The sequence below is a fragment of the Podarcis muralis genome, chromosome 6 (genome assembly GCF_964188315.1).
Source record: "Podarcis muralis chromosome 6, rPodMur119.hap1.1, whole genome shotgun sequence".
NCBI classification, from domain to species: Eukaryota; Metazoa; Chordata; class Lepidosauria; order Squamata; family Lacertidae; genus Podarcis; species Podarcis muralis.
Genome location: NC_135660.1, coordinates 48317604 through 48325275, shown reverse-complemented (window position 1 = coordinate 48325275; position 7672 = coordinate 48317604). Strand labels below are relative to the sequence as shown.

At 41.7% G+C, this 7672-nt stretch overlaps 1 long non-coding RNA gene across 3 annotated transcripts in view; it reads left to right on the top strand.

Moving 5' to 3' along the window:
- The first annotated feature begins 2532 nt into the window (after positions 1-2532).
- Positions 2533-7672, top strand: part of LOC144328004 (uncharacterized) — a 29870-nt gene continuing 24730 nt past the window's right edge. The window contains exon 1 of one of the 3 annotated variants that reach the window (XR_013393204.1): positions 2533-2973. This is a non-coding gene — a long non-coding RNA (uncharacterized LOC144328004). The remainder of the gene's footprint in view (positions 2974-7672) is intronic. The other 2 variants (XR_013393205.1, XR_013393206.1) reach the window with 2 other exon arrangements.

Genomic DNA, 7672 nt, shown 5'->3' with positions numbered 1-7672 from the left:
TAAATGTGCGTAAGTTGCGAGTTACCTGTACTTTGTTATGCTGACATTATTGCTTCCAAATCACATAACCCAGTGTTTCCCAACCTGTAGGCTACAACTCACCAATGGCTCACAAAGCCTGGGGAAATGGCTCATGGGCTTTATAAGTAAACCTCAAATAATTATTTCTTTTAACCCTTAACTGGTATAATGACTAACTTTCCCTTTTTTGGTATATTATATTGCTGTCTTGACAGATATGACAATAGGTCACCAAACCAAGTAACTTTGGGCTTATAAATCGATGGCTCACCATACCAAGTAACTTGTGGGTCACCATACAAAAAATGTTGGGAACCACTGATATATCTGGTCATTCGCTAATATGACATGGGTGAGGAACCTGTGGCCATTCAAAAGTTGTTCCCAACATCCCTAGCCATTGGTCATGCTGATAGGGGCTGAAGGGAGTTGGAATTCAACAGAGTCTGGAAAGCCACTGTATTGCAAGTGGAAAGAACCTGATTTTAAAAGTCAAGGGGTAGGGAATTAAAAGGTGGCCTTTGTACCACATAACTGTACATTTGGGGAAAATGCAGGCTGAGCCACATACCTATGTCCCAATTTGCACAGTGGTCCTGCACATGTAGGGACGCAGGTGGTGCTGTGGGTTAAACCACAGAGCCTAGGACTTGCCGATCAGAAGGTCAGCGATTCGAATCCCCGCGACGGGGTGAGCTCCCGTTGCTCGGTCCCTGCTCCTGCCAACCTACCAGTTCGAAAGCACGTCAAAGTGCAAGTAGATAAATAGGTACCGCTCCGGTGGGAAGGTAAACGGCGTTTCCATGCGCTGCTCTGGTTCACCAGAAGCGGCTTAGTCATGCTGGCCACATGACCCGGAAGCTGTACACCGGCTCCCTCGGCCAATAAAGCGAGATGAGCGGCGCAACCCCAGAGTCAGCCATGACTGGACCTAATGGTCAGGGGTCCCTTTACTTTTACCTGCACATGTAAGCAAGAATAGATCCTCAGTGCTGGATATTCTCATCTTTTGGTTTTTCACGGTGGCGGAAACTTTCTTTATCAATTGGCTTGGCACCAAATTTGATGTCCTAGGTTAAAGCAAGCTTACTTACCCAATCTTTTAATGGCTTTTAAATTGGCCGTATGTTCTCAATAAGATTGCTAATGCTTCAAACTGCTGCATTTAATTAACTGTTCTATTGTTCTTTTAAATGCATTTTTGGAAGCTACCTATCAAAACCCTAAAAGATGGAATAAAATAACATTTTATATAAATAATATCAGCATTGTAGTCTTATAACCAAGGGTGAGTGTGGGTGCACAAGAAAGAGAGAGAACATTTCCAGTAACTGCTTTGTGCACAGTGCAGATTATAAAGGGCAATTGTAGCTTAATTAATAAGAAAGTGCTTTTGTACATCAAACTGCCAAGGAAGCAGGATTTGTAGTCTCAAGGCCCCTGGTTGCTCCCTATCACAGTTCGGTTATAATGGTGTACAGTGGTACCTTGGGTTAAGAACTTAAATCGTTCTGGAGCTCTGTTCTTAACCTGAAACTGTTCTTAACCTGAGGTACCACTTTAGCTAATGGGGCCTCCTGCTGTCGCCGCATGATTTCCATTCTCATCCTGAAGCAAAGTTCTTAACCCAAGGTACTGTTTCTGGGTTAGTGGAGTCTGTAACCTGAAGCATCTGTAACCTGAAGCATCTGTAACCCGAGGTACCACTGTATTTTAAAAACATGATAAATATGGTTTGACTCCATATATTGGAGCTATGTAAGTGGTTAATAATTTCAGCATGCTTGAGAGTCTCTGCAAGTTTGTGTGTGTGTAATATGCTTCAACTACTAGGGCTGAAAAACAGATTGAAGAAAGCCAGAGTAGTTACAGTCAGTTCTGCAGGATAAATGGTGATGCAGTACTTTGCTACACAGGCAGAGTCATGTATGTCTGTTGAGCAGAGAGCTTATCTAAAAGGTCACACCAGCACAATATCCTGAAATGAATGTAGTCTCTCATAGGTTACTCACCCCAGCTGCGGGGAGAGGGAGTTAAGTGTCCTATCTGAAGTGTCCTGGACTTCTTGTGCAGATCAGACTAATGTCAGACCAAGAGATGTACATTTTTCTGGATGGTGGGATGCAGTTTGAATGAATACCGGTGTGTGGATTTACAAGGTATTTTGAGGGGAAGATGCATTTAAAAGCAAACTAAAGTATTATTTCAATAGCATTTTTAAAAAATGCAGCTTAAAGCGGAAAATGAATGGAATGGGATTGAGGATAAAAAAATGGAAAAGGAAAAGTGGCATGATCTGAAAACAGGCATCTACACCATTCCATTTATTTAAGAGCAGGCCCTTATCAGTACACTGTAAAAGTCCAGCACTTTCTTTACATGCTTTGAAAGGGTTTATGTACCCCGCAGAATGACTGCCATGAGAGAAGCTCAAACTTATTATTAAAGTTCTTCCACTGTTGTTCTCAATATACTACAGAAGAAATGCATCTATTCATCAAAGAAGACGCTCTTCACACAATGCAATCAAAGCAAACATCAATAAAATGTGAGCCAAACTGCAAATCAGTCATAATATTTCAAATCAAAAGAGAAGGGCAATGAGTTACCTCAAATTAAATGCACGATGAAACAAAACGGTTTTCACAGCTTGCTGGGATGCCAATAAAAAGGTGGGGCTGTTGAAATCTATGGGAGGGGTTTCAACAACCTGCTTGTTTGAGCTGAAAAGGCCCTGTGTCACATCCCACCGCTTTTAGCCTTCAGGAGCTGCTGACAGAAGAACAAATGTGCAGGGTGAGAGCCTTCATAAGGGAGCTGTTTCTGAGGAAGAACTGTGAAGGGGGAGAGACACTATGGTTGACATCACGGGATGCTAAATTTCACCTGTGTTGCCCCACCTTCCAGCCCTGCTTCATAGGTGAGCTGCTGCCACAGGAACAACTATGAGGGGTAAGAGACTTTGTGTTGGCCAAAACTGAAGAGCTTTTCTCATCTGTTTTGCCCCACCCTCCAGCCCTAGGAGCCCTCATAATACCCTTAACAGGCATTTTGATTTCACCTATTGGTAAACTGCATGCCTAGTTGAATGTTTATATATGTAAAATGAACGGTTAATTAATTTAATTTTGTCATATTAGGGTGCAGTGATATTATATGTCTGGCCAAAAACAGATTGGCAGTCCCTGGGCAATGCATCCAATTGCATCTTGCTACCCACATCTAAAATGTACACTACCTTCATAATTCCACGGAAAGCCAGGCTGTGTGGATAAGCAGCACTGCTCTCAAGAGATTCACAACTGAGTGGGCATCTGAGCTGGACCCAAAGTTCTTAATCTATCAAGAGAGATGTGTGCAGAAGGCTGCTTCCATGCAAGGGTCCCCTATCTTACTGGATGTGGGGAGGGGCAAGGTAAAGGAGATGAAATGTCCTCCTCTTTGCCCTGTCCCCCTGCTTTTTTTTGGGATGGAATGTAACAAAAGAGAGGAGTAGTAATATATAAAACTGTACATTTGATTCAGACCTACACTTGTCAAATCCAAATGCTGCCTTCATTTCTTTGATCTGCCTTACATCCTCTGGAGTCAGTACCCTGGCAACCTAAGTGGCTGACTTGGAAAGAATCTTGATCATTATAAAGAGCATTTTCTCAAGCATCGTTAAAAATAAGTGCAGCATACAACATAAATGTGTGGCTTAATTTAATTGAACTTTTGTTTTCTGCCTGCTCGTGGTTGCAAAATTTTCTGCTGCATTTAAATATTAAGAATGAACCTACACATAGTCAGTTCCTGCTTTCGTCCTGACTGGCACAGTTGCTTCTATTCCAATTATCCAACCCACTGGCTGCCTAAGTATTGATGTTCCCAAGCTATGGACAAGAGGAATTAGATACAGAAGCAAATTGCCTTGTAGTGTTTCTTTCCTCAAGTGTAATTCTTTTGGAAGGACGCTTAGTTTTTTCATTATCTTCTTTCTTCAAAGGGCAAGCATGCACAGAAAACTTTCTAGGACCAGGTGCTATTTGCTTTGCTGCTATTAATTGGTTTATTTTAAAAGAGCCAAGAGACATTATCTTTTAGGAAAATGAAAAACATGTTTTCTGAACACGTTTAATCCTCTGAGCAAATAAATGCTACACAGAGTATCTATATAAGGGTTGATTCTTAGAATGTATTCACATCTAATAAATCTTCCATATTTCTGGCATCACTTGTCATTGCAGGTGAACTTTCAGCTTTCCTCCCTTGCAAATATCCCATGTTTTTGGGAGTAGGCAAATATCTGAAACACCGCCTTCTTCCCTATACAGATCCCCTTGGGTGCTAATATAGGCAGAGAGGGCCCTCTTGGTAGTTCCTCTCCACCCTCAAAATAGCAAGGGATGGGGGAGACATTCAATTCAGTTGGCATTTCAATGCAATCCTACCTAATTTGCATTTTTAAAACTATTAACTGAAGCCATCCTTTTACATTCACATCTCTGAATGTTCTTATTAAGTGCTGTTCACCAGCTGGTTAATGTGTACAAAGTTCCCTATATTGTGCACAGAAATGTATATGTGCCAAGTAAGGCCAGTGTGAGGTGTGCCCTGGAAAGAGTTTCAAGGGAAAGGCCTGGTTGGGCACTTTTGGCCTGAGGTTCCCAACCCCTGAGATATTGTTTTCTGCTGTCATTTGTTCAAAGGAGCTCCTACTGTGGTAAGTTCTGCCCTCTGTGAGTCTTCTCAAAGGCCAGAATCTCTTTACTGTGTGATCTAAGAAGCAATATCTGTGTGGTTACCATCTACATTAGTACATCTATTGAATGAACAATAGATTATCCTACAGTAAAGGGAAAACAAAGTAGTTTCAACTGCTCCTTCATATTAAATCAAGTTAGACTTCCAAATCCAAGCCTTAATAAATGAAAAAATTGATTCAGAGTGTGGAAATTAATATAGTAAGAATTACCTCTTGCTTATTGGCGAGGTATGCCTTGGTTTAATCCATATTATTGATTCAGATGTAAAGTGGCTGACAGAAAATGATGGCTCCTACTAAATGGAAATATAGCAACAGTTCATGGAAACCATCCTCTCCTCACCTAAAAAAGAAAATATTGAAGATGCTGAAGCCAGTAGGCTGCCACTATGTTCCCTCATTATTCCTTTTTCTATACTCGTATTTTACATTTAGAACTAACAATGCTTGCCGTTTTGCTGTGCCTAGGTATTGCAGAAGTGTAGCTAATCAAGAGCAGTAAAGAACGAATTACAATGCTGGAGAAATAAGAGAGAGAAATTCCCCCTTCCGCCCAGAACAGGATCTAACAAACCTTTCATTAAGTCAACCTGTTGGCAGAATTGTCCTTCATTTGTCCTTCATTCTTCCATTTATGGTAGTTACAGTCTCTGTTACACCTATCCACTGCAACCTGAAGTCCCGTCCAGTGGCGTAGCGTGGGTTGTCAGCACCCGGGGCAAGGCAAGTAATTTGCGCCCCCTAACCCGTGGATTTGCGCCCCCTAACCCATGGATTTGCGCCCCCTAACCTGTGGATTTGCCCTAACCCCAGATGTTGCGCCCGGTGCGGCCGGCCCCCCCTGCACCCCCCACGCTACGCCACTGGTCCCGTCTATAAAGTTCTGCTATGCTCTTCAAATAATTCTACTTTTGTAACAGAATACTTTAGGAATCAAACACAGACTGTGTGCATATGTTTATGCTGAACTTGCATCCTGCCAAGACAGTGGCACTCTGGGTAAGGAGTGGTTCCTGTGTTTGAGAAATTAGTCAGCTGCCCTGGACAGGGTTGTAGCCGAGATGGTAGCTTACATGTAGCCTATATGTACATTTTAACATTTAATATCCAACAGATACCTTCCAAGGAGGAAGGAAGCCCCAGCTATCATGTTAACAGGCATTTTTAACAAGCAAATTTCCCAAAGAAGCTATTCAAGTTTTTACAGGGAACATCAGCCTATACAGACGTTTGATAGGCTCAACTGTGCCGCATAAAGGCCTGGCCTCTCTACCTTCCCGTAATTACATCACTTCAAGTATGATGTGACAAGCGCTTTCTGTACAATCAGCAAGAACTAAATATCTTGTCTTCTGATAACTAAAAATAAGTATGCCTCATCCTGTTTGTTACTATTGGAAACTCTGAACTTGAAGTTACCACCCTAAAACTGAAATTGCTAAGCTGACATGATGAATACTAAAGTTGCTAACTTCTGCTGAGAGAGACTTCTAAGGCCTAAGGTCTACTGAATATAAAATATGGTGCTAAAGGTATTGATTATTGATTGACTGTATAAAACTATAGCACCTGTTATTTTACAGGCTTTACAGAGGACTTAACCAAAAGTCTTTCCTCTGATCAGAGATTCACTGCTTCTTGTAGACCAGGGGTTGGGAACCCTGGGGCAGTCTTAGCAACAGAACCATTTCTTCCCCAACCATGCCCACCTAGGTGACATCAGCTGATGGAAGGGGGGCAAAGTTCAATCCTGCTGGGTGCTGCTTTGCCAATGTATTCCTGGCAGAACATGTGCTGGCAAAACCGACCTCTCCCACCATGAGTCAACTTTGACAAGTGGGTGGGATGCCATCATGTCAGAAGATTGACTTGTGGGTGGTCCTGCCTACCTGATGTCTGTGGAAGGGAGAGAGAAAGATCGGCCCACTGAGCCACAGAAGTTCCTCACCTCTCTTGTAAACAGCTGCCAAGCATTGACAATTTGGCTTCACTCTGCTGGGATTTTCCTCTTCTCAGCCATCTCCTATTTCATCCTTGGACAGCAACTCCTTGCTTCCATTGGAACTTTTCAGCTGTCAGTCCTCCTAGGACTCAGTTAGAAGTAAACAAGCAGTATTTTCCCTCATTCTGTTGACTATTCACAAACCAAATAGCTTTTACATATGCATTTGAACACTTACATAACCTTTACAGCTCCTCCACAGCACCCAAGGCTGGCCAAGTTATTTTGACACCTGAAACTGAAAATCCCACAAATGCCTCTCCCTGGTATTAAAAATAATATAATAATATATTGTGTAACTAACAATTCAGACAGGTACCTGAAAATTTGATATTTTCCACCTGCTGAAAATGTTTTTTTTCCTTTTGCCAAGCAGTGTTGGTGATTTATTCTGTGTTTTATAATTTTATGATATTTTCATAATTGTATGGCATATTGTCATGATTTATTTTTTCTTTAAAAATGAATTAATGGCTTGTGAATATTCTCCCCCCAAGAAACAATGCTGACCCTTTCATGACAACAAAAATCAGCAGCCTGAAGCAGCTGCCTCATTTTGCATAATGATAGAGCCAGCCCTGTTAGTACCAAAGAAGCAAGCGAAATCCTTCTTCAGCTGTCAACCGAGCTTTATATTACACATGGAAATTCATTGGCCATTAAACATTACACAAACAAAAAGCCTCAGCTTGCCTTCAAGTGTGAACTCAGCAGGAAACACAACCCATCCCAAGCCTAAGGTCACCTAACCATTGTCATAGTCATTTATTTATTCCCTTAAATTTATAAAACCACCTTTCATCATTCTGATCCCAGGATGTGTTACAACTAACTACATTGTGCATTTTTTCTTTTCCCACACCAGGTACAACCTTTGGCTCTCCAGATGTTGCTGGAATGAC